This window comes from Chiloscyllium plagiosum, unplaced genomic scaffold (genome assembly GCF_037043375.1).
Source record: "Chiloscyllium plagiosum isolate Xiang-an unplaced genomic scaffold, Cpla_swu_hap1 HiC_scaffold_21, whole genome shotgun sequence".
NCBI lineage: Eukaryota > Metazoa > Chordata > Chondrichthyes > Orectolobiformes > Hemiscylliidae > Chiloscyllium > Chiloscyllium plagiosum.
This window is the reverse complement of record NW_028270159.1, coordinates 100,233,350-100,239,349: the sequence shown is the minus strand read 5'-3', so window position 1 is coordinate 100,239,349 and position 6,000 is coordinate 100,233,350.

The following is a 6,000-nucleotide window of genomic DNA, read 5'->3' as shown; positions in this document are numbered from 1 at the left end:
AATTTTCCCACCAGTCATGTTATGCAGTCGGTCTTTTACCTTTTTCCCTGTCACGTTGTATAAACAGGGCAAAAGTGCGGACTGCAGATGCTGGAAATCAGAGTCTAGATTAGAGTGGTGCTGGAAAAAAGCACAGAGGGTCAGACAGCGTCCGAGTTTCAGGAAAATCGAAGTTTATTACAAAAGCCCTTCATCAGGAGTGATGGCAAGAACCTTGGGGTTGGAGAGATAGAAAGTAAGGGTGGGGCTGTGGAGAAGGTAGCGAAGTGTACAATAGGCTAATGGCAGTGGGGATGAATGTTGTAGGTCAGAGAGGAAGTGAAGCGGATAGATGTTAAGAAGGTTGGCAGGTCGCGCAGGTCATGAGGATAGTGCTGAGTTGGAAGTTTGGAACTGGGATAAGGTACGAGATGGAAAATTAGGAAACTGGTGAAGTCCACATTAATGCCCGGGGGACCCCACCACCAGGGATATATTTCCCTCCCCCCATTTCCAATTTCCGCAAAGACCGTTCCCTCCATGACTACCTGGTCAGGTCCACGCGCCCCCCCCCCCCAACCCCGACAATCCACCATCCCCTTTTGGCACCTTCACCTACCACCACAGGAATGGCCAAAACTGCGACCACACGACACCACTCACCTCCATCCAAGGCCCCAAAAGAACCTTTCCCCTTTTTTCAAAGTTGCACCTGCACACCCATTATTGTCATTTATTGTATCCGTTGCTCACGATGCGTTCTCCTCTACATTGGGTAAACTGGATGCCTTCTCGCAGAGCGCTTTAGGGAAACGTCTCCAGGACACCCGCAGTAATCATCCCCAACACTCCGTGGTCCAACATTTCTCCCTCCCTCTCTGCTGAGGACATGCAGGTCCTGGGCTTCCTCAACCGCCCCTCACTCACCAGCCGACACCTGGAGGAAGAACGCCTCATCTTCTCTCTCGGAACTCTTCAACCCCAGGGCATCGATATGACTTCACCAGTTTCCACATTTCCCCTCCCCCCACTTCACACCACTTCCAATCTTCAAGCTCAGAACCATCCTCATGACCTGCCCTACCTGCCAATCTTGATTCCCTCTTATCCTCTCCAATCCTCTCTGACCTATCACCTTCATCCCCATCCACATCCACCTATTATATTCTTTGCTACTTTGTCTCCAGCCACACCTGACCCTCTCCCCATTTATCTCTCCACCCGGAGGTTCCCTGCCTTCATTCCTGATGAATGACGTTTGTATGAAATGTCGATTCTCCTGCTCCTCGGATGCTGCCTGACCTGCTAGGGGTTTCCAGCACGACTCTAATCCAGAAATTGTATAAACAGTATGGAGTATATGTGATCCTGCACTGTTCTGGGACAACTCCCTACAGGGAGCAAAGAGTATCAAGATTGAAAGATTTATGACCCATCCTGAAGTAACCCTTATCGATTCTATCAAGACCGAGTAAATGTTACCTTATGTGGTGGAAGGAAAACTGATTAAAGGAAGGGTTATCTGATCCTGTTTGTTTGGTAACAATGATTGATGACAGTCCCCATGGATTCTCATTATCCAAGTGGAGGTTTTCCATCTTCAAATGGTAAATGGACTCAATTCAATCTGTTATCCTATAGTATGAGCGGGCGCATTACCGACAGCACTAAAAGGCATCAGCAGTTCCATAGAGAGGTGGTGGTGGTGGCGGGGGGGGGGAGATCAGAATCTGACAAGCATTGAGGGAATGTTCCATCAATGGAACGGAATCTGCGAACTATGTACTGGCATGTTCCAACAACGGATCAAGAACTGTGAACAATATACTTGAAACTTTCAAGAATAGTTCAGAATCTGAGAATATTAGACTGAAATGTTCCAAGGATGGCCATGAGTTTATATTGACAGGTTTGATGGCTTTATGTATGTTATGATCAATGGTCATTATCACTTCAAATTGAATATGCACGTTACATTATTCAGCATTTGATTACCAATCCGAGCTATCGTTGGTGTCTCTGGTGAGGCTCACTGTTCCATCATTAATTCTTTAAATCGTGTTTGACTGTAATACCGATTTTTTGCATGGACTCTGTTCTCTTTGACAGTATTATTTTTCCTAGACAGACTCTGAATCCAGATATTCAATCTGCAGACAACTACAAACTGGATTAGAGAACTTGTTCTTTCACTCTCTCCATTTTTGTTTCTGGCAGTGTTATTCATCGATCTCTATGGTGAGCTACTCAATTTCGGCTGTGAGCCACGATCGTGGTACCACTTGCCATTATTATTTATGTATTTGGATCATGGAGGTCGCTGCCCTCTCTTCTAGTTACAAACTCCATTTCCTTCTTCTGACTCCATACATTCCTGGCCATTATCTGCGTCTGAAACAGGTGAAATACAGCCGTGGCAATCTATTTGGCTGTGAGCTAATTCCGAATCATTTAAAATTATAACTACGAATACCCCAAGAAAAACTTCAATCGCTCATCCCATCTGCTACTTGAACCTTCAGCTATGAAATGATGACAATATTTTGCTACTGACACTCCCAGCTTCAAAGTAAAGCAGAAGTAAAGCTGAGTCAATACTCCATGGCTCGCATCCGAACTCAAACCAAAATGCAATCCATCCGCCAATCTTGTGTGCACGGACCTATAGTGTTATTGGGTCTGGCAATGGTATAATTTTAATCTTCTCAAGCACATCGTCACATCCGTGTCTGATTAGAACCTCACTCTCGTTATGTTAATTACCAAGTTTCTGCCAGTTGTTCATATTTAAACTGAGTTCCTCCACGTTTGTTGTCTCGTAGCCAAAGACTTTGACATCTATCACCGCCCCAAACACACATAAAACCCTTTGCCTTGAGCTAATGCATGGACGTACAAGGACATAATTTTCTGGGAGCCCATTTGCTGTCATTCCCTGGAAATCTTCTGGTACAAGGCAGATATCTAGTGGAACTACAGCAGCAATTTACTGACTGGCAAAGTCATGCAGTGCTTTCCATGCTGGGCAGATAGCCGTGCTTACTGAGCATGCGCTCGCGTAACTTACACGTCTCTGCAGGCTCGGCTGTTTGCTTGCCCCAGTTTATGGTGTCGAGGCTGGTTTAGTGAACCAGATTGGATGAAAAAAATCATTTCAGCTGATCTGGCAATGTCTTTCTTCATGTTTCTATTCCTGCGATTTACACTCTCAAGGTCAAACTCCTCCAGTTAGACCGATTCCCCTGTCGTTTACCTTCCCGCTTGATCCAACTATGTTATCAGTTAATTAATTGCTGGGTTCGTTCTATAATATGAATATTTCTGTCCCTCTCTATCATTCCCTGGCCATGGCCTTTGACTCCATAGTTTATCGAGTGATGGCATTGTGAAGTTCAGAAACAATGAAATGGTGTGCGTCGGGCTGTTGTTCATTTCCCCGTGTATCCCATGTGCTGCTAATGTTAGACAGGGAGTTTCAGGACATTTGACTCAGGTCTTCGAACCTTTGTCTGTGCCTGTCCACCAAACGCCTGTGTTTGTTCCTCTCATCTGATCATGCAATCAGTAACACGACGAAGCCCCTTGAATGTTACTGTAAAAGACCAGATATCAAATTTGTAGCTGGGGGGCTTCTGGCTGACCCCTGTTATTGAAAGGTTAGTGGAGGTGCTGGGGACGGTTTGCTGGAAGTTATGCTGTCAGCTGAGAATTAGATGACACAATTCTGGGTGGAGCATTGAGACTGTAGTTACAGCATCTGGGTCTGCAACATGAACAACAAATTGAGCAGAAGCGGCAGAGATGGGAAACTCTGAAAGGGATCTGCCGCATCTGTCTGCGACAAATTCTGGACAAGCATATACTCTCACTCTCCCCCTTACATATTGTAAACCCTCTGCTAACTTAAACCCCGAGACACAGAGAAGCTAACCTTGCGCCATAATCTGTTAACATTGTTCATGGGTCTGTGCTTTCCGTCAGTCCTTGACAGCTTTTCAACTCTCTTAAAGGTATGGTACAAACCTACAACTTCATAACACATTCACCCATGCACACGCTTCCTCTCCATCCTGCACAAAATACAGTCCCCCCTCTCACATACGAACAGATTCACTCCACTATCTCACACGCACACATACTCTCTCTCTCCCTCCCAAACGCACTTGTCCACACTCTCTCACACATACGCACACTCTGTCACCCCTCAAACAGACACGCCTCTCTCTCTCTCTCTCTCTCTCTCTCTCTCTCTCTCTCTCTTACAAACACACACATATATAAACCTGTGTGGTGAATTTGAATTTTCTCCTTTGTATTTCCAGATACACTCTATTTTGTTCCGAAGTTATACAATTTGTAGACAGCCATTCAAACTGGCATTTTCTAATCTTTAGATTTTTTCCTAACCCTATGTGCTCCTGTCTTGCATTTTAATCAATTGTGTGGCACATTACATAATGTCTGAAAATCAAGATATAATATAACTATAGGATCCACATTACCCACCTTTCTTGTCATTTTTAAAAGATGTTATTCAAATCATTCAACCAAAATTTATCCTTCATAAAATCAGGACTTTAATGGATTGTGGTTTGATTTTCAAAATCCCCTGTTATTTATTCCTTACTAACGTATTCCAACAATTTGCTTTCAATTCCAATAGTTTGTTCATTACTTTTCATTTCCTAGTGAAGTTGGGTATTCTAATTTCGTCCCTTCTATAATTTCTACATTCCTTTTCAAGTTCCTATGTACAGACACAAGACTGCAAAAGATCTGCTCCGATTGCTGTGTAAGAGGCATGAATGGTTGATTGGACACATTCTGTTGCTGATCTGCTCAGTCGGTGGTTTGAATGTCCTGTTCCTGTTACTGACCAAGCCGCCCAAGATGTACATGTCTTCCTCTGGTTCCTCAATGACAGTTTTGGGGACTTATGGAATCGCCCTTTTGTTATGTCACATTTCGAGCGCTGAATTGTGCATCAAGTTGCGTTGCCCACACTGACTAATTCAGTTGTGAGTATTGGAGGACCGGGTTCACCTTCGGTCTCAGGTCACGATCGATGTGGAATTTGCAAATTCTCCCGATGTCCACAAGGGCTTCCATCGGGTATTCCAGTTTCCTCCCACAGTCCCAGGATCTGTAGGTTCAGTGCATTTTCCAGGCTTTATTACCCACAATGTCAGGGAATGTCAGGCTAGGTGTATAAATAATGGAAAATGCAGACATTGGGTTGGGGGGGGGGGATGTTGGGGTTTGGATGGGATAGTTTTCGGAGCATCGGTATAGCGTGGATGGATCAAATGGCCTGTTTCTACACTGTCGGAATTCCATGATGAACACTTTCATTGCAAGCGTCTGTTGACAGAATAATCCCTGAATTAATACCAATATCCTTTCCTCAGTAATGTGGTTAAATCTATATGCTCTACTTCAGATGTGATGTCACTAAGATCCTGTAAAGCAGAAGCAACACTTTACCAGGCTTCGTTAAGGTTTCCACCAAGGTGACAGCATGGTTGTCTGGAGGAATACACAGCATTGTTGAAAGATCATTGTCCTTCACTCCTCCACCGACATAACGGGAGATCTGTTGAAAAGGCCATATTGTGCGCTAGAGAATAACAGAAATGATGTGGAGAGATTATATAAATGTTGATACACGAATCATCAAACATCTTTCGTGAATCTAGCATTAATGTCTGCAGAGCCCAATGTTACTCAGATTCCATATAATCTGCTAACATAGAGCTTAGAAACAGCAACTAGAAACAACCATTGATGGGAGGTCTATGTCAAAGTGAAAGCTACAACATAAATGTTGGGAATGTAATAAAACAGGAGATTAGATATGCAGGTTTGTTAGTGTTGCAGTAATATTCGACAGCTTCAAGTCACATAGAAACAGTGTTAACGAAAGTGAATGTTAATGTTCGGAAAATGGATTTGATGTGCGTGGAAAAGATGGGTTGCGTTAACATTACTTTGAGCACCCAGCTGGAGATCAGATGATTTTAG